This window comes from Oryctolagus cuniculus, chromosome 4, assembly GCF_964237555.1.
Source record: "Oryctolagus cuniculus chromosome 4, mOryCun1.1, whole genome shotgun sequence".
NCBI lineage: Eukaryota > Metazoa > Chordata > Mammalia > Lagomorpha > Leporidae > Oryctolagus > Oryctolagus cuniculus.
Genome location: NC_091435.1, coordinates 19155672 through 19180493, shown reverse-complemented (window position 1 = coordinate 19180493; position 24822 = coordinate 19155672). Strand labels below are relative to the sequence as shown.

Genomic DNA, 24822 nt, shown 5'->3' with positions numbered 1-24822 from the left:
TTCACCTATCATAGTTCCTAATACATAGTTGGTATTACTTCATTCAGCCGAAAAGAGTTTAAAAGAAGGAAGAAATGTTTGGTTCATATTTTTCATAAGATAGAATTTTGTGAAAGCCTAAACAAGAAAGACATCCTATTTTTTTTGCATCTGTGCTATATTTACCACTCTGCTAGATGCTACACTTAAAATATCAGTTAAACTTTTATCCCCACCACAAATCTGTCAGAGGAAGTCATCTTTACTACCAATTTAGAATTGAGGAGAAAATTGCAGAATATCACATGCCAAGCAACAGATCTGGACTACATAAAGAGACAAATTTTCACCAGTATTATCTCAAGTAGGTAGGAAAATCTCATGTTTAGGCTTTATTTTCTTTAAACTTTTGTGTATTTAATACATTGTTTCAAAGGCAGGGAGATGGATACTGAAGAATCTCCCATTGGCTATTTAACTCCCCAAATGCCCAAAGCAGGCAGAGGTCGGTCAGACCAAGCCAGTACCGGGGAATTTAATCTGGATCACCCATGTGAGCAGCAGGAACTCAAGTATTTGTGCCATCACCACTGCCTCCCATGGAGCACATTGGCAAGAAGCAAGAATCAGGAGCAGAGCTGGGACTACCCCCGGAATCAAGCTTTAAATTAAGGTAGGCATCTTCCAAGAGACAGGCGTATGTCTGTGCATTTCTGTACTTGTGATTGTGGTGTGACAGTGATGCTTCTTTCTTTGTTTGCCTGACTGATTTTGAAAATGGAAGTACACTGCCCCTTCTCTCAAGGGAAACTTTAGGAAGTATTGCTGCAATATGTAGAAAGGGGTCATCAGGGATCATGCACAACATGAAATTAAATTGCTATGTGCTTTTGTGGTCATTTCAATAATTTCTACATGACTGCTTACCCTCCCTTGGAACTTTGCTGTAATGACCTTGTATTAATGACCTTTTATACTTATTAGAGTCCCAGGTAAAAATGTCTCTGGTAGGTTTTTTTTTTCTGGTAGTTTTGGAACTGGAAACCTTGTGAAAGAAACAGACACAGTGCCAGTTTTCTTATTCTTTCCTTCTTAAATATTTGAAGTTTTTGTCTGTAGTATACTGCATTATAAAAAAGAACAATCATTATTTTATATGCTACACCTTTAAAGTGGAGTTTGGAAAGTTTTCATGGTCTTATCTGTTGAAAATAACAGGCTTTTTCTGTAGTGCACTTTTCTTATCTATTTTGTATTTATATTCTACACTATTGTTCTACTGCATCTGAAATCATGCAGAAATCATTATAGAAGCAAACAGAATGCTAATGATATGGAAGTAATTCAGGTCATCTCCTGTTAGAATATTAGCAGTAAGCATTGAACAGAATGCCAAATTTTAGTAATGTTCTAGTTGGAGGACTTTGATTTCTAAAGTTCAAAATAAAATAGAGAAGTAGAATGTATACACATGAAAATGTTCACTCTGCATTACTAGTAGAGGTTGTTTCCAGTCCAATAACTTTAGTTAGTGGCTGCCAATTTTTCAAAATATTTGTTTATTTAGTATTGGAAAGGTAGAATGACATAGAGAGATCTTCTATCCACTGACTTACTACTCCAGTGGGTACATCAGCTGCAGATGGGCCAGGCTGAAGCCTGGAGCCAGAAACTCCATCTAGGTCTCCCCCATGGGTGATGCAAGCAAAAGTACTTGAGCCATCATATGCTGTTTCTCAGGCACATTAACAGTTCACTGGATTGGAAGCAGAAGAGCTATGACTACAACTGGCACTCTGAAATGGGATGCTGGTCCACCAAGCAGCCAACTCAACGCATTACAATGTGGATCCCAAGTGGCTACCTATTTGATCAGGCTCTTCTTCTGTGATAACATAGAACTGAGGTTATTTTTTTCCTTGAAAAATGGTCTTATTGACCTGGCAGTGATTTTTATTTAACATTAGGAGAACTAGATTGCATTTTGCTAATTATCTGTGTTTCTATGTTAACATATATGTATATATGTACATACATATATGCATATATATGTATATATACAATCTGTTGTTACCTTTGTTTATATTATTTTATTGTGGGAGCATACCAAAGTTTCTTTACTCCTTCATTTGTTGTTGAAGTACTTATTGTTTTTTCTGGCTGCAAGAAACAATGATGAAATGAACAATTTCATAATATGGTGTTTTTTGGTTCCTTCTGTGTAAGTTTCCCATTCCTTCCCATTCCTTTAGGTAATATACCTAGAAGTAGAGCTTCTAAATGATAGGATAGGGTATATTTTCAGTCCACATATTTCAAAGAATTGAAAGGTCCCAGAATTTCTTTCTCAGTTGTAATTGTATCAAATTACAATGATGATATGGTTTCTTATTTTTCCTCTTCACTTTCTATCTTGTGTAATTGGTCTGTTGTATATTGCTATGATGATGCTTTTCTGTTTTTACTAGTACATTTCATCAATAGGACTAATATGCAGTAAGACAATAGCATCCTATTCACCAGTCCTTCCAAATAGCCATACATAGATATGTGCTCTTTTATTGTTCTAAAACATTTTTTAAGAATCAGGTTGTTAGCCTCATTTAAAATTTTATGAAAAATTTTTTATATAAATACATTCAGTTTATCTATAATTTATTGACTTGATATACTTACGATAGTACAAGTTATTCACAACTGTATGTTCCTTTTTAATTTACAAGGTTTTAAACATGTTGAAAATAAATTTTATTGAATTCTCCATGCACATGTTAGTCTACAGATTTTTGGGGTACCTGGTCCTGAAAAGCATATGTCATTTGTTGCAATTATTTAAAAGTATCTGTTTAAAATTAGGTTTTATGTTGAATATTAATAGTAAATTGAGTAAAATTCTTTTTTCAGCAAACTCACTGATTCTGATTACTTATGATAAATTTTGTTTGTATTAGATTTTCTGTGTACATAAACATATCATTTATTAGGTTGACTTCTTCACATTTAATGACTATTTCTTTGTCTTAATGCTCAAGCCGTTATAATTTACAAACAGTAGAATATTCTGAAATACTCAATCAAAATTGACCTGTATTGTCTTTCTAAGAAATGATTCACAGCTCATTAAGTTTTCAAATCTACATGAGTAGAGCATGCCAGAAGGATGATGGGATAGGAGGGTCCCCACATCTCCTAGAGATTCACCAAATAAACATCTTACACAGCCAGTTCCTTCTTGATCAGCTCTTGTCCTGACGGTTGATGTACAATGTAATACTTTATCCATTTTAGTATTTTTTTTTGTTCTAGTACCATTGGTTGAACTCTGTAATTAACACACAATTATTCTTAGGTGTTTAAATTTTAACTGAAGAGTGATCCCTGTTAGGAATTTGGAAAACATTATGCTGAGTGAAATAAGCCAATCCCAAAGGGACAAATACCACTTGATCTCCTTGATAGGTGACAACTAACTGAGCACCAAAAAGGAAACCTGTTAAAGTGAAATGAACACTAGGAGAAACAGTGACTTGATCAGCCCTCACCCTGACTGTTGATGAGCAACTTGATATGTTATCACTCTTAGTATTTTTTTTGTTTGTTCTACTTAATATTTTGGTTGAATACTGTAATCAATACACAATTCTTCTTAAGTGCTGAAACTTAACTGAAAAGTGATCACTGTTAAATATAAGAGTGGGAATAAGAGAAGGAAGAGATGTGGAATTCGGGACATGCTCAAGCTGACTTACCTCAAACGGTAGAGTTAGAAACATACCAGGGGATTCCAATTCAATCCCATCAAGGTGGCATGTACCAATGCCATCTCACTAGTCCCAGTGATCAATTTCTGTTCACAATTGATCGTAATGATAGGACTAAGAACCAAAGGGATCACATAAACAAGAATAGTGTCTGCAAATACTAGCTGATAGAATCAAAAAGGGAGAGAATGATCCAACATGGGAAGTGGGATACACAACAGACCCATAGAATGGCGGATGTCCTAAACAGCACTCTGGCCTCAGAATCAGCCCTTAAGGCATGCGGATCCGGCTGAAAAGCCCATGAGAGTATTTTAGGCATGGAAAGCCAAGACACTCTGGGGGAAAAAAAAAAAAAAACCTAAATGAAAGATCTCTGCGAGTGAGATCCCAGTGGAAAGAACGGGTCATCAAAGAAGGAGGTACCTTTCTCTGAAGGGAGGAGAGAACTTCCACTTTGACCATGGCCTTGTCTAAATATGATCAGAGTCAGTGAACTCAGGGGGCTTCCAAAGCCTTGGCAGCTCATGACAAGAGCCTAGGGTGATTACTGATGCCATAAACAGGAGTGTCAATTTGTAAAGTCAACAACAGGAGTCACTGTGCACTTACTCCTCATGTAGGATCTCTGTCCTTAATGTGCTGTACAGTGAGATTTAATGCTATAACTAGTACTCAAACAGTATTTTTCACTTTATGTTTCTGTGTGGGAGCAAACTGTTGAAATCTTTACTTATTATATGCTAAACTGATCTTCTGTATATAAAGAGAATCGAAAATGAATCTTGATGTGAATGGAAGGGGAGAGGGAGTGGGAAAGGGGAGGGTTGCGGGTGGGAGGGATGTTATGGGGGGGAAGCCATTGTAATCCATAAGCTGTACTTTGGAAATTTATATTCATTAAATAAAAGTTTAAAAAAAATAAATTCAGATACTGGATCAGAGATCCCCACCCCGAGAGCAGCTGACAAAACACTTTATCACAGTGGAGAGGAAAGCTGAGATACACAAACCACATGCCTCACACAGTATTTGGGAAGAAAACCCTCCACCCCAGCTTCTCTCTCCCAGGAGTGAAGGTTTTGGACCACATAATCAGCACCTCTACTTTTACAGCTCCCATCAGATGGCCTGGCTTCTAAATCGCCTAGCCCTGAGAGATGATGGGGCTTGGCAGTGATGAGCCCTCTGGGACTGTACGTACCGAAGAAGTGATTTTTAAAGCGGGCAAGAACACACAACTCCCAGTTTCTCTTTGGAAGTGGTGTGGCTACACACAGTTCTGTGACTGCTGCTCAGGGGTCAGTTTTTTAATTAGCTTGCAGGACATCCTGCTTCCAGGGGATTTTCAGCAGAAAAACTTGCAGACCAGAGGGAATAAGATGATGTATTCAGAATGCTGACAGAAAAAGAAAAACTACTGACCCAGAATACTATATACTGCAAACCTGCTCAAAAATGGAGGGGAGGGCTGCAATTCAGTGCTATGGGTTAAGTCACTGCCTCTGACAGCAAATCCTTTATCAGAGTGCTGGTTCAAGGCCTGGCTGCTCAGCTTCCAATCCAGCTCCCTGCTAATGTGCCTGGGAAGGCAGCAGAAGATGAACCATGTACCTGGACCCCTGCCACTTACATGGGAGACCCGTATAAAGGTCCAGGTTCCTGGGTTTGGCCTGGACCATCCCTGGCCATTGTGGGCATTTGGGGAGTGACACAGCAGATGGAGGATCTCTTTCTCTTTGTCTTTCCTTCTCTCTTGGAAATTCTGCATTTCTAATAAATAAAATAAAGCCCTTTTAAAAAAAGAAGTACTTTTAAAAAATTGAAGGGGCCATAAAGACGTTCTTAGACAAACAAAGGTGATAGATTTTATCACTACCAGAGCTGCCATCTGGAAACACTGAAGAGAGAGCTCTCAAGTGGAAACGGAAAGACACTAAACAATCAGAATAGAGCTTGTCACGAAAGTAGAAACTCACTGGGATAGGTAAACAGTCATATTACTGTAAATGTTGGGAAATCAGGTTTTTTTTTTTTTAGATTTATTTATTTATTTGATAGGCAGTTACACACAGAGAGGAGAGACAGAGAGTGATAAAGAGGTCTTCCATCAGCTGGCTCACTCTCCAATTGGCCAAAGCCAGGAGCCAGGAGCTTTTTCCGGGTCTCCCATGTGGGTGCAGGGGCCCAAGGACTTGGGCCATCTTCTTCTGCTTTCCCAGGCTGTAGCAGAGAGCTGGATCGGAAGTGGAACAGCCGGGACTAAACCAGCACCCATATGGGATGCCAGCACTACAGGCGGCGGCTTTACCCTCTACGCCACATTGCTGGCCCCAGGAAATCAGTTTTAACTCTTTAATAAAAAGTTAAGGGACTTGGGAAGAAAAAATATTTTAAAAAAGACAAAAGTATTAAAATAGTTACAACCAAATTATGTTAATTAACGCATACTATAAATAGATGTAAATTAGAACATCAAATCATGGAATACAGGGAAAGATAGCTAATAATGTAGAGTTCTAAGTTGCTATTCATTTTAAAAAAATTAGAGTGTTAGAACTGCAAGATAGTTTACATAACATGCTTGAGAACCTGAAGAAAATACCTATAGAAATTACACAGGGGCCGGCGATGTGGTGTGGCTGGTGCAACTGCTGCCTGCAGTGCCAGCATCCCATATGGGCATCAGTTCAAGTCCCAGCTGCTCCACTTCTCTGTTGTGGCCTGGGAAAGCAGTATAAGATTGGTCCCTGCACCTAGGCGGGGGAACTGGAGGAGGTTCCTGACTCCTAGCTTCGGATCTGCTCAGCTCTAGCCAATCCAATGGAAGATCTCCTTCTCTCCTCTCTCTCTGCCTCTGCCTCTCTGTAACTCTACGTTTCAAATAAATAAGTAAATCTTTTAAAAAAAAGAAATTACACAAAGTGAAAATTGAGAGGAATAAAAAGCTATCAATGCACAAAAAAACTCATGAAAAATACAGCAAAGAAAAAAACAATAAAGCAAACAGAAAACAGTTAAAGTGAAAACAGTAAATCTTTATCTCCCAATAATTACTTTAAATGTAAATCAAAATTCGGCAAAAAAAAAAAAAAAAATTCAGAGTTACTGAATAGTTTAAAAAACCAGGATCAGGGAGTGAGCTTTTGGCCTGGCAGTTAAGATGTCAGTCTTGGGGCTGGCATTGTGATGCAGTGGGCTTAGCTGCCTCTTGGAATGCTGGCATCCTATTTGGGGTGCCTGAGTTGAAGTCCTATCTCTATTTCATACCCAAGTTCCTATTAATATGCAAATTGGAAGAGGGCAGATGATGGCTAAGTATATGCTGTCCATATAAAACTCATTTTAGATTCAAGAATGAAAGTACAGAAATGGAAAAAGATATTACATGTAACTATCACCCAAATAATACAGGAAAAGTTATACTTACACAATGTGTTTTAATAAAGTTCTTGGAAATGAATATTATGAAAAAATATGTATGGATTTCAAAATTTTTTCTACCAAAATAAACTTTTATTTCCTTTTTCCATGAACTCCTTTAAGTCCTTTCTCATAAGACAAAGTAGAATTTAAGTCGGAAACTGTCTCCATAAATAAAGGAAGGCATTGCATACAGATAAAATGGTCAATTCAATTCAAGATATAATTATTATAAATATATGTGCACCTAAATATATAAATGTATACATAAAACAAATATTGACTGATCTTAAAGGAGAAATGGACAGCAATGAAATAATGGCAGGGAACTTCAATATCTTACTTTCAAAATAGAGTTTCCAAGTACAGAACCTATAAGGAAAAAGGAGACTTACAATACTGCAGACTAAATGGAGCCAACATGTTTATCAAAACATCCATCCAACAGCAGCAGAATTCATATTCTTTTTGATTTCATGCAAAACACTTTTGGATGGATCACATGCTAGGTTAAAAATAGGATAAGATCAAACTCATACTAAGTATCTTTTCTGAATACAATGAATTGAAATTAGGAATCCATTATAGCAAGAAAATGAGAAAATCAAAAACATGTGGAAAACAAATAATGTGCTCTTGAACAATGACTGGGCCAAGTCAAGTTCCAAAGAAAATTTAAAAATTATTTCAAAACAAACAAAAACATAACTTATGGAATATAGCAAAGCCAATTGTTATAACAAATGTTGTAGTGACAAATGCTTACTTTAGAAAAGAAGATCTTAGATAACCTAAACTTACACTTCAAGGAACTAGAGATACAGCAAACTAAGCCCAAAGTGAAAAGAAAGAAACAAAGAAACAAAAATAAAAGAAAGAATAAAGATCACAGTAGAATAAGCAAGAATAGAAAAATAAAAAAACTATTTTTTTAAAAAATAAACAATGTTGACAAACTCTTAGCCAAAGAAAATTAAAGTTAAAAAAATAGAAATAAAAGGGGGAGACATTACAACAGTGCCTCAGAAACAAAAAGAATCAGCAAAGACTATTATGAACAATTATATGCCCAAAAGTTGTATAGCTGAGGAGAAATGGTAAATTCCTAGCAAAATATAACCTACCAAAGAAGAGAAGTAGAAAATTTAGACAGACCACTAAGAAATAAGTAATTAGAGTAGCAATCAAAATCCTTCCAACAAAGAAAATCCAAGCAAATATGGCTTCAAGGCTTAATTCTACCAAACATTCAAAGAAGAATTAATAACAAACCTTTCTGCTGTTCCAAAAAAATTTTCAGTAGAGGGAATATTTCCAACTAATTTTACCAGGCCAGCATCAGCCTGATGCCAAAGGCAGTCAAAGACACCATTAGAAAACAAAACTACAGTATCTTTGATAAATATAGATGCAAAATCCCCAATAAAATTTTAGCTGAAGTCACTAACACATCAAAAAATTATACACCATGACAAAGTAGAATTGATCCCTAGGATGTAAGGTTGGTTTAACATATAGAAATCAATGAAGGAGATAAAGCACATTAAGAGAAAGAAAGATAAAAACCACATGGTTGTGGGCCGGCGCCGCGGCTCACTAGGCTAATCCTCCGCCTTGCGGCGCCGGCACACTGGGTTCTAGTCTCAGTCAGGGCGCCGGATTATGTCCCAGTTGCCCCTCTTCCAGGCCAGCTCTCTGCTGTGGCCAGGGAGTGCAGTGGAGGATGGCCCAAGTGCTTGGGCCCTGCACCCCATGGGAGACCAGGAGAAGCACCTGGCTCCTGCCTTTGGATCAGCGCGGTGCGCCAGCCGCAGCGGCCATTGGAGGGTGAACCAACGGCAAAGGAAGGCCTTTCTCTCTGTCTCTCTCTCTCTCACTGTCCACTCTGCCTGTCAAAAAAACAAACAAAAAAAAAACCAAAAAAACATGGTCGTGTCATTTGACTAAATCCATATCTATTTATGATAAAAACTCTCAATGGAATTGGCATAGAAGGGAATTTTCTCAATGTAAGAAAGTTTTTAAGAAAAGCCTACACATAACACAGTTATCAATGAGAGAAAATGTTAAGCTTTTCCTCTGAGATTCAGTACAGGAATGTCAACTCTTCCCATTTCTCTTTAATGAGTAAGCACTAGCAGGAACAACTAGATAAGAAATGCAAATTAAAAACACATTGAAATCAAAAAGGTACAATTATCACTGTTTGCAGATGACATGATTTTATGTGTAGAAACCCTTAGAAATTAGACACACATCCCTTTGTGCCTCTGCTGCCGCCATGATATCCTGATAAATCTTGTGAAATAGTGAGGAAGAGGAAACAGGGAGTGAAATTTACACTTGACTGCAGTCCTCCTGTAGAAGATGGAACCATGTATGTTGCCAGTTTTGGAAGATTCCCCAAGAAAGAACCAAATGGAACAGAAAAGCAGGGAATCTCAGTGGAGGGGTTGTGACCATAGAAATGAGCAAGAGCAAGATCATCGAACATTTAAGGTGAATTTTCCCAAAAAAGTATTTGAAATATCTCTCCAAAATACTGAAGAAGAATTATCCACACAGTGGGTTCTATGTAGTTGCTAACAGCCAAGAGAGTTACAAATTACACTTTTTGTAGGTTAACCAGGGGGAAAAAAAGAGCTGGAAAAATGGAAATTAATAAAACTTATTTATCTAGAATATTTTGTTTCAGTTCTTTAATAAGCTTGGCTGCCAAACACAGACAAACACACACACACACACACACACACACACAAACTGTTAAAACTAATAAATGAATTTAGTACTGTTGTGTCAGGCAAAATTAATGTACAAAAATCAGTTACATTTCTTTACACCAATAGTGCTCTGTATAAAACTTAAATCAATTTCATTAAAAATCAATTCCACTTGAGACATCAAAAAGAATGTAATGCTTAGGAGTAAATTTAACCAAAGAGATCAAAAATCTGTACACTGGAAGCATTCATAAAAAATTGAACACAATAAATGAAAATGCATCTCATGTTTATAATTAGAAAAATTAATGCTAAAATATCCATACAGCCAAAAGGATCTACAGATTCAATGCAAAATTCCAATTGCAAAATTTCTGTGGAAACACAAAAGACTCCAAATAGACAAAATGATCTTGAAAAATAACAAAGTTGCAGGCATGATAAATCCTTATTTCTATTACAGAGTAGTACTAGCTAAAATAGCATAGTATTTGTATATAACAGAAGCATTGACCTTTGGAACAGAATAAAAAAACCATGAAATAAATCCAAACATATATGGCCAACTGATTTTTGACAAGGAGATCAAAAATACCTAGAGAGGAATGATTAATCTCTACATTCAAGTTTTTTGGAAAATTGTATATCCATATGAAAAAGAAATTTGAGCTTTTTTATTTTATGCCATGCACAAAAATAAGCTCAGAATATATTATAGAATTTAAACATAATTTTGTAAAAAATGACATTGGCATTTTCGATTGCATTGAATCTATAGTTTGCTTTAGGTAGAATAGACATTTTAATACTAACTCTTCCAATCCAAGAGATTGGATATTTTTCCAATTTTTGTGGCCTTGAATTCTTTCAATAACTTTTGATAATTTTCATCATAGAGATCTTTCACTTCATTGATTACATTTACTCCTAAATATTTTCTGTTTTTGTAGCTATGTTTGCAACTGGAGGACATATTGCTGAGTGAAATGTCAGACACAGAAAGCTGAATACTGCATGTTGTCTCTTATAATTAGGAGTTAAAACTAAAAAAAAAATTTAAAAAGCAAAAATAGAAAGAAATGCTTTAGTGTATCTGTTTTGCTGCAAATATAGTGTTTGTCGAACTGTTTTAAATCTTTGTCAAACTGTTGAGCCACAGAGCTATCAAAAATTATCGATTACTCTAGATTCAATGATCTATGAGTATCTTAAAATTTACTGTATTGAGTGAAAATGATATCTCTTCATTTAATTATTGCTTATAGCCCTTGCCTATTTTCCTGTTGATCTTTGTTCATTTTACTTTTTATTTGTTGAACTCTACTTAGTGGTGTATTAAGCTTTTGACTATAACAGTAACTGAAAATGTTATCTCAAAAAAATTTTAAAAAAGACTTTAAACATAAGACCTGAAACTATAAAAACTTCTGGAAGAAAAGGTTGGGAAAAATCTTGACATTGACCTTGGCAACGATATTTTAAAATACCTATCCCAAAGCGCAGGAAATAAAAGCAGAAGTGTGAAAAGGGAACTGGATTAAATTAAGAGCTTCTGAACAGCAAAAGAAACAACGGAGAAAGTCAGCCTGAAGACTGTGCGGAAACATTTTCAACCCAGCTACCTGATGGGTGAATAACCAACGGGTACAGGGGATTCATATAAATCAATTGTAAAAATAGAATAAAATAAGTAATAACCTGATTTTATAAAAGGGCAAATGAGCTGAATAGACCTTCTCTCCGCTGAAAGAAAGTCAAAGTAACCTTCATGGAATTTATTTTACAGCTTATGATATATGTCTCTTATAAAGTTTCATTTGCATATTAGTATTTAACACAAAAATTCAAGAAGCATAACATTTTATTTTCATAAACCTTTCCTTTGATATTTACCTTCAGGAGATATATATCTTGCAGGACTTGTCCCAGAGTGGGTAGATCTTTTAATATCGTAAAATCAGAGCAAACTTGAGGTTGATAGGGTTGAATTGATTACCTTTCTTTTTTTCTTCACAAAAAGCCATCATGTAAATTAATCTCTTAGAGAAACAAGAATAAGATAAAACCAAGACAAAATAGGAATTCTTTTTATTTAAGTTTGTTAAGTATTCCACTCAGAGAAAGTCAGTGGACCAGTTAAATTAACAATTCTTATCGTGTGATTTTTAGTTTCGCCAAAAGGAAGCAGCTTTATTTTGGATGGATGCAATCAACAGAAAAGCTAGTTTTGTTCACATTTGGTAATTTCCCTGTAGTGTATTTAAACCAAGATCAAAGGATAAAAGAACTGCTTTTGGAAAAACAAAAGGGAAAAGGAAATCTCTGTTCATACAATGAATACAGGATGATCACTTTAGTCCTTCTACACATATGCACATGTCCCATAGTGAAATAAAGAAGAAATCAGCCCAATAAAAATAGATATGAAAATAATTAAGCCAAGCTTATAGAACATAAAAATTCATAATATACATCACTTACTTTACTATGAGAAGTGGCTTTATAAAACTAAGAGGGAAATGTGGTTGTGTCACATTAGCAAGATAATTCCTTTTTTTCATTTTTTGCCAATTTTATTAACCTATATGAGAGATTTATTATTGTACATATTGATGGTGTACAACATGATGTTTCAACATGTATGTACTACAAAATGATTAAATTAAGCAAGATAACACAGCCATCAACTCAAACACTTTATTTTTAAAAAATTCTACTCCTGGCAATATTTAATAATGCAATATAGTATTATTAACTACAATCACCAAGGTTTACCATAAGTCTTCTAAAACTGTTCGACCTATTTGATCACGTCTCACAATCCTCTTTGCCCTGTCCTTGGTAACTTCATTCTATCCTTGCTTCTATGAGCTCAACTTTAGATTCCACATGTAAATGGGACCATGAAGCATTTGTCTTTTTGTGTGTTGCTTATTTCACTTAGCATAATGTCCTTCAGGTTCATCAGAGTTGTCACAATGACAGAATTTTCTTCTTTTTAAAGACAGTCGTATTCCACTGCATATATGCACTCATGCTGACTACCTAACTTGGTTATTGTGAATAATGCTATAACGAACATAGGAGTGCAGATTTCTTTTCAATGTATTGATTTCATCTCTTTGCAATATATTCCCAGAGGAGGGATTGCTGGATATTAGTTCTGGTTTTAATTTTTTGAGAGATCTCCTTTCTATTATTGTTAAACGTAATACTTTACATGGTAGTGAGCTATTGATGTCCCCTATTATTTATTACCATTTCTATTCTCAATTCTTCTAATATTTGGTTTCTGTATTTAGGTGCCCCAACATTTCATGAGTACTTTGAAGTTACTGATTTTGGAGGCCGGCATTGTGTCACAGTGTGCAAAGCTGCTGCCTGCGATGCCAGCATCCTATATGGGTGCCTGTTTGAGTCCCAGCTGCTCCACTTCTGATGGTTTAATCCGGATCCTGCTAATGGCCCGGGAAGGCAATAGAAGATGGCCCAACTGCTTGGGCTCCTGCCACCCATGTGGGAAAACTGGGAAAAGCTCCTGGCTTCTGGCTTCTGGCTTCTGCCTTGCTCAGCCCTGACAGTTGCAGCCATCTGGGAAGTGAAGCAGTAGATGGAAGATCTCTCTCTCTCCCTCTTTCTCTCTGTACCTCTGACTTTCAAATAAATGCATAAATATTTTTAAAAACAACACAAATTATTTCGGTTCCTATATGTTTATAATTATTATATACTCTCAGACAATCAGTCTTCCTATCATTACATAATGGTCTTAGTCTTTTTCACAGTTTTTGACTTAATGTCATTTTGTTCAAGCATAGCCATTGCAGCTCTATTCTGGTTATTATTTGCATGTAATATCTTTCTCCCTTTGTCTTAGTCTGTTTCTACTGCTTTAACAAAAATTCCAAAGACTGGATCATTTATAAGTAATAGAAACTTACAGCTCATAGTTCTAGATACTGTGAAGAATAAGAACAAGGTGCCTGTAGATTAGGTATTTGGTGAAGACTTGCTCTGTGCTTCTGAGACAGCATTTTACTGCAGGGTCCTTAAATGGTAGAAGGTACAAAGGAGATGGAGGGGCAAATCTAAACCCTTAAGCTCTCTTATAAAATATTATGAGAGAGAGAGAGAGAGAGAGAGAGAACTCCTATCTGTTGGTTTATTCCTGAACCTAGCAATTCAATCCAGAATTCCCATGTGAGTGACAGGAACCCAATTACTTGAGCCATCATCATTGCCTTTCATTCAGCATCTGGGTTGGCAGAAAAATGGTCAGAAAATTGAATCCCAGCATACCTGCGAGAGATGCAGGTGCCTTAACTACTATGGAAGATACTTACTCCCTTAAGAGAGAGACAGAGAGAAAGGTCTTTCTTTTCTGTTGGTTCACCCTCCAATGGCCACTGCTGCCAGCGTGCTGTGGCCGGCGCACTGCGCAGATCCCAAGGAAGGAGCCAGGTGCTTCTCCTGGTCTCCCATGTGGGTGCAGGGCCCAAGCACTTGGGCCATCCTCCACTACCTTCCTGGGCCACAGTAGACAGCTGGACTGGAAGAGGAGCAACTGGGACAGAATCCAGCGCCCCGACTGGGACTAGAACCCAGGGTGCCAGCACCGCAGGCGGAGGATTAGCCTATTGAGCTGCAGCGCCGGCCTCAAGTCCTTTTATAATTTACTAATTCCATCCTTGAGAATAGAACTCTTACAGTCTAATTACCTTTAAAGGTCCGAACCCTTGGGGCCAACGTCATGCTGCAGTGAGTTAAGCCACCACCTGTGACAATGGCTCTCATATCAGAGCACTAATTGGAATCCCAGCTACTCCACTTCCAACCCAGGTCTGTGCTAATATACCTAGGAAAGCAGCAGAAAATGACTCAAGTTTTAGTTTGGCCTAGCCCTGGCCATTGCAGCCATTTGGAGAGTAAACCAGCAAATGAACAATGTTTCTCTCTCTCCCCCTCGCTCCTTCTGTAATTGCCTTTCAAATAAATAAATCTTTTTCAAAAATTAAGATTCCACCTCTGAATAACATCACGATGGAAATTAAGTTTCAACATGAATTTTATAAGGAGAAAAAAAAAAAGCCATTCAGGTTCCGGCATTGTGGAGTAGCTAGTAAAGCCACTACCTGAAGTGCTGACATCCCATATAGGCAACGATTCGAGTCCCCGCAGCTCCTCTTCCGATCCAGCTCTCTGTTATGGCCTGGGAAGGCAGTACAAGATGGCCCAAGTCGTTGGGTCCCTGCACCCGTGTGGGAGACCCAGAGGAAGCTCCTGGCTCCTGGCTGTGGATGGGCACAGCTCCGGCCATTGCGGCCATATGGAGAGTGAACCAGGGGATAGAAGACCTCTCTCTCTCTCTCTCTCTCTCTCTCTCTCTCTGCCTCTGCTTCTCTGTAACTCTGCCATTCAAATAAATAAATAAATCTTTAAAAAAATTCAAACAATTGCAACATCCCTATGCTTTAAGTTCACATGTGTCCTTAGAGCCAAAATTGCCCTCTTGTATGAGCACACAATGGGATCTAATATTTTCCCTATTGAGGAACTTTATTTTTGATGGAAGAATTTGAGATCTTTATATTCAAGATAATAATGGATATGTAACGATTTACCACTGCCACTTAAACAAAATTGCTTTTTAAACCCTTTTGTAGTTCTCTTGTTCCATTCTCCTCTTGCTGTCTCCCTTTGTGATTTGATGGTTTTTTTGTACTGGTATGTTTTGATTTCTTTTTCTTTATCTTTTGTGCATCCATTATAGGTTTTTTCTTAGTAGTAACCATGAAGCTTGCCTAAAACATCTAATAGCAAATTATTTAAGCTGATAAAATTTCAACTGCATACAAAAAGTATGTAGTTTAATTTATCCTTACCTGACATTTTCTTATGATGTCATAATTTATATTTTATATATTATGCATTCATTACTATATTTTGTAGACACTCTGTAGTTATTTTTAGCACTTTCTGTGTTTACATTTCATGAGTACTTTGGAGTTACTGATTTTGGAGGCCGGCATTGTGTCACAGTGTGCAAAGCTGCTGCCTGCGATGCCAGCATCCTATATGGGTGCCTGTTTGAGTCCCAGCTGCTCCAATTCTGATGGTTTAATCCGGATCCTGCTAATGGCTCGGGAAGGCAATAGAAGATGGCCCAACTGCTTGGGCTCCTGCCACCCATGTGGGAAAGCTGGAAAAAGCTCCTGGCTTCTGGCTTCTGCCTTGCTCAGCCCTGGGAAGTGAAGCAGTAAATGGAAGATCTCTCTCTCTCTCCCTCTTTCGCTCTGTACCTCTGACTTTCAAATAAATAAATAAATATTTTTAAAAATAGCACAATGATTTTTATGCACTATGATTGCAGTGTTAAGAGTATCTGAATTTGATAATATTCTTTTTAAAATGCATGCGTTTATTTTCTTATTTGAGAGGCAGAGAGAAATAGAGACAAAGAGGAAGAGCAAGAACTCCCATCCAAGGTTTCACTCTCTTTCCAAAATAGATGAAATGGTCTGAGGCTGGACTGAAGCTGAAAGCCAGAGACCCAGTACAGGTCTTTCATGTGGTTGGCAGGGACATTAGGACATGGGCAATCACCACCATCTTCCATCGTCTGTAGTAGGAAGTTAGAATGAAGATCAAAACCAGGACTCAATTCCTGGGACTCTTAACATAGTATGCGAGAGTTTCAACACAGTGTCTTAAGCTAAATCAAGCATCTCACAGTCTAACTGTATTCTTAACATTGAAAGTGAGTTTGTTACTTTTGTGTTTTCATGTTGTTAGCATGTAATTTTTTTAAAGATTTATTTATTTGAAAGGGAGAATTACAGACTGAGAGAGAGAGAGAGACAGAGAGAAAGTCTTCCATCTGCTGGTTCCGTACACAAATGGCTGCAACGGTCAGAGCTGGGCCAATTCAAATCAAGGAGCCAGGATTTTCATCCAGGTCCCCCATGCAGGTGCATGGGGCCCAAGCACCTGGGCCACCTTCTACTGCTTTCCTAGGCCATAGCAGAGAGCTGGACCAGAAGAGGAGCAACCGGGACTCAAACTAGCGCCCATATGGGATGTTGGTGCTGCAGGCAGAGGCTCAGCCTACTATGCCATGGCACCAGTCCAAGCATGTAATTTTTAAAAAATATTTATTTATTTATTTGAAAAGCAGAATGAGAGAGATAGAGATATAGAGATAGAGAGAGAGAGAAAGAGACAGAGAGAGAGAGAAAGAGAGAGAGAGAGAGAGAGAGAGAGAGAGAGAAATATCTTTCATCTGCTGGTTTACTCCTCAAATGGCCACAATTGCCTGTGCTGGGCTAAGCTGAAGCCAGGAGCCAGGAGTTTCTTCCAGGTCTCCAAAGTGGGTTCAGGAGCCTGAGTAAATGGGTTATCTTCCACTTCTTTCCTAGGCACGTTAGCAAGGAGGTGGACTGGAAGTGGAGCAGCCAGGATAGAAACTGGCACCCCGATGGGCTGCTGGCACTGCAGGTGACAGCTTTACTAGCTCTGCCAAAGCACTGGCCCCAGCATGTACTTTAACATTTCTTACAGGGCAGTTCTAGTGGTGGTGAACACTCTTAGCTTCCATTTGTCTGGGAAAAACGTATATCTCCTTTGTTTCTGCAGAACACCTTTACTGAATGTAGCATTTTTGTTTAGCCGTTCTCTTTCAGCACTTTGCATTTTCCCATCCTCTGCTCTCCTGAAAGATCTCTGCTGAGAACTATGCTGATAGTCTTACAGAGATTTCTTTGTATATGAAGATGTGTTTTGCCTTTTGCTACTTCTGAAACTCTCTTTGTCTTTGACTTTTGAGCATTTGACTACAACATGCCTTGGCGAAGATAATTTTTTAATGTATTTGGGGCTCTTTAGGCTTCACAGATGTGGGTGCTCATTTTTCTCTCAAGATGTGGGAAGTTTTCTGTCCTTATTGTTGTAAGCTAGCTTTTTTGCCCCTTTCTTTTTGTCTGTTGTGTCTAGGCCTCCCAAATGTACGCATTCATTCTTTTATGGAGTTTTGCAATCCCATAGGCCTTCTTCACTTTTTTTTCATTCTTTTCCTTTTTGTTTCTCTAACTGTAATTTCTGAGTTTTTTTTAAAGATTTTATTTATTTTTTTGAGAGAGTATAAACAGTGAGAAGGAGAAACAGAGAAAGGTCTTCCATCCACTGGTTCACTCCCCAAATGGCCTCAATGGCCTGAGCAGCTCTGATGAAGCCAGGAGCCAGGCTCTTCTTCCTGGTCTCCCATGCGGTTGCAGGGGCCTGAGGACTTGGGCCATCTTCTACTGCTTCCCAGGCCACAGCAGAGAGCTGGATTGGAAGAGCGGCAGCCAGGACTAGAACCGGCTCCCATATGGGATGCCAGTGCCACAGGTGGAGGATTAACCTACTGCGCCATGGTGCCAGTCCCTGTAGTTTCAAATTTTGTATCTTCAAGCTTATTGATTCTTCTACATGGTTGAGTGTGCTGCTGGAGATTTTTATGGATTCCTTATTTCAATCATGGTATTCTTTAGCTCTAGAATTTTTTTAGTTCTTTTTTAAGGTTCCTGTCTCTGTTGATTTTATAATATTGTTCATGTATTATCTTCTTTTTATTATTTATTTGTCTATCTGTGTTCTCTTTTAGCTCACTGATCTGACTTCAAGATGATTGCTTTGAGACTGGCACTGTGGCATAGTAGGTTGACCCTCTGCCTGTGGTGCCAGCATCTCATATAGGTGTGAGTTCATTTCCTGGCTGCTCCACTTCCAATCCAAATCTCTGCTTATGGCCTGATAAGGCAGTGAGATAACTCAGATACTTGGGCCCCTGCACCACATGGGAAACCTGGAAGAAGCTCCTGGCTCCTGGCTTTGGATCAGCTCAGTTCTGACCCTCTTAGTCATTTGGGGAGTGAACCAGTGCATGGAAGAACCTCTCTGTCTCTCCCTCTCTTGTTCTGTAATTCTGCCTCTCAAATCAACAACAGTAACAACAATAACAATAAAAGATTATTGTTTTGCATTCTTTGTCAAGCAGTTTGTAAATCTCTATTATTCAGGGTTGGTTACTAGTGCTCAATTATTTATCCTTTGGTGGTGTCATGTTTCCCTGATTATTCATGATCCTTTTAGCCTTGTGTCAATGTCTGTGCTTTTGAAGGTATCTCTCCTTTTGCAGGTCATCTTTGGGAGATCCCTTCACAGGTGAGCACATCCACAGATTCTAGGTGAGCTGTTTAGTGAAACATGTGATCAGTCTTGCTGCTCAAGTCCTCAGTGTGGTCTGGTATCTTAGTCAGTAAGTCAGTAAACTTGAGATTGGATCCAGAGGGTATGGCTTAGAACTTGAATCTCCTCAGGCAAGCTGGGAGTTTGCATCCACATAAGCTATTCTGGTGCCAGCAACTACAGGAAGGGGCTTATTGACTGGACTCTGGGTGTGGACCTGGAGCCTGTGTCCATGAGGGAAGGGGCTGGAGCCTGTGCCCATGTGGAATGGCTTAAAAACCATGTCTATGTGGGACTTACTTGGCACAGAAGTAGGCCTTGAGTCTCAGTGTATGAATGTAGTATGGTGCTGCTATGACACTTGTGTCTAACTCAAGAGGAGGGACCTGACCTGGTCCTGGAGTTTACTGGGATAGCCTGGAGCATAGGGTCTCTGGACGCTGGGACCACAGGGACTGGACTATAGGCAGTATCTGCCAAAGGTAGTTTAGAACATAGGGATTGGAGGTTGGTTTGCCACTGAGGGAGGCCTGAAGCATGAGGCTCCAAGGAATACATGCAAAAGCCTCATGCTAGATTTTACTACAGTGGGTCTGGTGTTAGAATCCATGGAAAAATTGAATGCTAACATCACTCTTTCTGCCATGCAAAGGGTGTTGCTTTCCTTGCTGTGTTACTCAGGCTTGGGGAAAAAATGATGTGGTGAATGTGAAACTTCCCATTCCACCCTATTTAATGTGTCTTTTCTTACTGCCATGTTTCATTCTGATACTGTAATCTCTTGCCTGTATTCTTTATGTTTGATGAAAGTATATGGATAATTCAAACTGAAGTTTCTGTGGAAGGAAAAGTATTAGCAATTCTATTTTTTTGGATATCACTCACTTCTTTTAATAATTGAAGTAAAATTTACATATTCTGAAAAAAACATGTCAAAGATTACATTCAACAAATTTTGACAAATGAATATAAACAACATAATATAAAACACTTCCATCACCCCAGAAATTCTGTTATACCTCCATTCAAGAAAAATTCCCTGTAGACAGCCATCATTAAAATTTGTATCGCATAGGTTGCTTTTGCCTGCTTTAAATCTCATACAAATGTATATCATCACAAAAATGTATCCTTTGATATGTATATCTTTTTGCAACATGAAGCTTTTGCATTGCAGCATGTGTCATTATTCATGTCTTTGTATGTATGAACATGATTTTATTGTATGAGCATAATAACATTGTTTTATTCATTCTTCTTTGATGGATGCTTTGGGTTGTTCCCTGCTTGAGGCTGTTAGGAGCAACATTGCTATATTCTGTTGTAAACCTTTTTATGATCATATAGTAATATCTTCCATAATCAGTTTTGAGGGTCTATTCCCTGAAGCAATAGAGAGGAATCTGCAAGGGGACAGTTTGATAATCAGACCAGGGAACACTGCCATCCTTCATCCAAGCAACTCTGAAAGGCTGTGCCGTTTCCCTTATTGGGGAAAAAGTGACAAAAAGCAGAGGGAAACAGGAAATTCTGGAAGGTACTGGATGTGTCTACTAACTGTGGGTACTTGCATATATCCAAACTTAAGAAATTGTATGCATCAAATATTTATACATGTATTGAATCATACATGATAAATATTTATATAGCATCTATATCTCAATAAAACATTTTTAAAAAATATAAACTCTCCTACCCAAGCTTTTATGTATGTGTATGTTCACATATATAATGTAAATAAATAAATACACATATAAAAAGGTGACACCTGTCCATCAGGTGAGGTCTTATTGCATTAAGGTCTTATCGCACTCTGGTTGCTACGGCCATACGTTCCTCGCTGGGCTTCCCTTTCCTATGGCTTTGACCCTGCGTGAAGGAGACTCCACAGGTATTCTTTTCCACTACACTGTCAATCACCCTCATCTCCAGATGCTTCTCCTCCATGTTTTAGGAAGTTGCCACAGCTCTGCCAGAATCTTCCTCTCTTGATTTCTCGGGAAAGGGGGGTTATGAGTTTGTTCTTGGTAAGACTTTCATGCTCGCCCCAGTTGGATTATTTCGGGTTGTAATTTCGCAGTATGTCTGGGGTGTATTTCTGCCATCTCTGACACTGATGTAGATGTTCTTTTTCTGTTTTTTACATTTTTTTTACCCCTTTTATTTACATTCTTGGAGGAAATAGCTGAATGCTGGTATTCTAGTTGTCACCTTAGCCAAATCTACTCCTTACTGAGAAACATCTTTAATATATTTTTGTAACTTTATATTTTATTCACTAATGGTTTCAAGCTAACAAAGAATGAATGAGCCCGGCGTCGCGGCTCACTAGACTAATCCTCCGCCTGTGGCGCTGGCACCCCGGGTTCTAGTCCCGGTTGGGGAGCCAGATTCTGTCCTGGTTGCTCCTCTTCCAGTCCAGCTCTCTGCTGTGGCCCGGGAAGGCAGTGGAGGATGGCCCAAGTGCTTGGGCCCTGCACCCACATGGGAGACCAGGAGGAAGCATCTGGATCAGCGCAGCGCGCCAGCCATGGCAGCCATTTGGGGGGTGAACCAGCGGAAGGAAGACCTTTCTCTCTGTCTCTCTCTCTCTCTCACTGTCTAACTCTGTCTGTCAAAAAAAAAAAAAAAAAAGAAGAAGAAAAGAGAGTCAAGACATTAATTTGATGTTGTGTGATTCTACAGGAAGACCCTTGCTCCAAAATGCCACTGTGTTATCGATTGCTGTACTATAGAGTCTCTATTTTTTTTGCCATGATATGCTTTGCATGGGATATTTAATTTATTTTGCACTGTCAGGCTTTAGAAAGCTGATAAAAATTTTGCCAAGAAAGGATCGAAAAAGCTTCAGTTTAAGATATTTACTTTCCTAAGTATAATAAAAGGAAAAAAGCCACAACTTTTGTTTAGTATTTAGAAGATAGGTAAGAGTTAATCATAGAAAATAATCCATAAAATCAAATAATGTATTTGTGTTTTCAAGTATCAGCCTTGTGATTCAGTAAAATAAAGTTAAAGTCAATAATCTGGACCTCCTCTTACCTCTCCATGATTTAGGAACCTCCAAAATTTTCCATATTTCTGTAATTTCGTAGCTATTTCTTTTTTTTTTAAAAATATACCATTTGTTTGAAAGGCAGAGTTAAAGAGAGGAAGACACACACACAGACACATGCACATGAAAAGAGAGGTCTTCCATCCACTGCTTCACTCCCAAATCGCCATAAGGTCCCAGGATGGGTCAGGCTGAAGCAGGAGTCCAGAATTCAATCCAGGTCTCCCACGTGGGTGCAAGTGCCCAACCACTTGGGCCCTGTACTGCTTTCCCAGGCACATTAGCAGGGAGCTGGATTGGAACTAGAACAACCAGAACTTGAATGGGTGCTCACAAGGGATGCTGGCATGGCAGGTGGCCACTTAACCTGCTGCACTGAAATGCTGGCCCTGCATCTGAGAGACTCTGGAGTTGCATTCATAAAGTCTTCCTTCCAATAATTTTCTTTTTCAAACTGTCCCATGTGGACTCAGGTACTCAAGTTTACTCAGCATCTACGACATTTTTTTTCTCTTATGATGTTACAAGATGCACACAGGGATTCAGACCTGGACCTGGTCCAAAGGCCCTTTGTTGAGTTGCTTCTGATGATTGCTGCAGTCTCCTAGGGCTTTGGAAGAGAGAAATCAGATTCCAGTGGTGTCTGGCATTGGCTGGTGCTGTGGGTAGTGCTAGTAACGTTGGCCATTAGCCATGTTTTGGTAATGCTGGTTCCTTCTGTCCTCATCCTCCAAGTTTGCAGTGTGTCAGTGTCTGCTTCAAAGCAGCAGATGTTTCTTCTCACCAACATCATAGAGTCATGCTGCTCCAGGAAGAGCTTTGAATCTCTGTTTCGCAGTGTGTGTGTATTTACATTTGCTTAATTTGTGCTTCATTCCCATTTTTATTAGGGCTCAGCTCATCATCTGAGGGGTGGGAGCAACTGGCCCAGAAGAAACTGAATTGTACTATCAGTGACGTTTATTCGAATTCTAGATTACACTTTCCCAATAAGCTTCTATGACCTTCCAATGGCTTTACTCACCAGTGCTTCAGATCAAGATGTAATTAAATTCTAGTAGTGATTATAATTTAAACCCATGCAACTAATTATCCCATCCTGCTACATGCATTATTGTTTATGAAATTAGGATTCTGTTCCTTCTTCCAGAGTTGAAGACTGTAGAACTTATTTTCACACCATAGAAGTTTAAATAGTTCATTAGATTCAAAACTTCAACTCATTCCAGATTCCAGGAATTGTTAGCACAGGTCATAATTATAATATTATTTATAGAAGCTTGTAATTTTATGAAAGAGACTCTCTTTTTTTTTTTTCAAAATTTATTTAGTAGAAAGAGTTACAGAGAGGGAGATACATACACACACACACACATAGACACATACAGAGAGAGAGAGAGAGAGAGAGAGAGAATCTTCTATCCCCTGGTTCACTCCCCAAATGGCTGGGATGGCCAGGGCTGGGCCAGGCTGAAGCCAAGAACCAGGGCCTTCTCCAAGCCTCCAATATGGGTGCAGGGGCCCAAGAACTTGGGCCATCCTCTGCTGCCCTCCCAGGCCATCAGAAGAGAGCTGGATCAGAATTGGAACAACCAGAATGAGTGCCCCCATAGGATGCTGGGGACAAAGGTGGCAGCATCACACCTCATGCCACCATGCTGGCCCCTAAAAATAGCTTTTGACATTGGTTGTTTAGTTGACATATTCTTGACCCTAAGTGCAAAAAACTGGAACAAGATGGTATTCTTCTTAATATGAAATGTAACACCCACACAAAGAAAATTTTTAAAAATCAACATGTATTAAAAATCCATATGTATTAACAAATCAATAATAAACATTTTATTGGAATCACATAGGAAAACTTTACAATTGATAGTGAAAACACTAATGTAAGTACAATTCAGGCCCTGATGAGTACCATTATCAGTATCAGACCTGCTCCAAGCCCCTGCTCAGACTTGACCCCATAGCTAATTACTATTCTGATTTTAACACCATTGAATAACTTTGAATATTTAAAATTTTAAATAAACTTTAATTGACTTAAAATACACATACAGAGTGAACAAATAATAAAGTTTCATAAAGTTACCAAATTTATAGAAAAAGAAAAATTTGCTTCATGCTTCCCTCTTGACTCTTGCTCCCTACCCAGAAGATAACTATTATCTTTATTCATCACATAGTAATTTAACGTTGCCTGTTGTTGAATAGCAAATAAATAGAGTCCTACTGATGCTTTGCACATTTTGTGTTTGGCTCCTTTGGCTTCTGTGCCATAGTTAGTTTGGCTTCTCAATATTGTGTTTGTGAGTTTCATCCTTACAGATCAATGCCGCAGCAATCCATTTATTTTCACAGCTTGATGGTATTCCATTCTGTGAATACATCAAAATTCATACATATCTGAATTAATGGAATTTGCATTGTTTCCAGTGTAGTATGTCATGAATGGGGCTGTAATGAACAGTAGAAATGATAATAGCTACTTCAACAGTGCCATAATAAACATTTTTATAAAGTCTTTCGGTTTGCAGAAGTACAGAAGTCTGTTGGTTATATATGAGGTGTGTAATTGCTGGGTCACAACGTATATATGTATGGAGCTTTCATAGCTACTGCCTAATTTCCAATGTGGTTATATCAATTTGCATTT

General features: G+C 38.3%; 1 pseudogene; it reads left to right on the top strand.

The window, feature by feature from the left end:
• Positions 1 to 4903: 4903 nt before the first annotated feature.
• On the top strand, positions 4904 to 9825 carry LOC127482840 (large ribosomal subunit protein eL22 pseudogene; annotated as a pseudogene).
• Positions 9826 to 24822: the final 14997 nt, after the last annotated feature.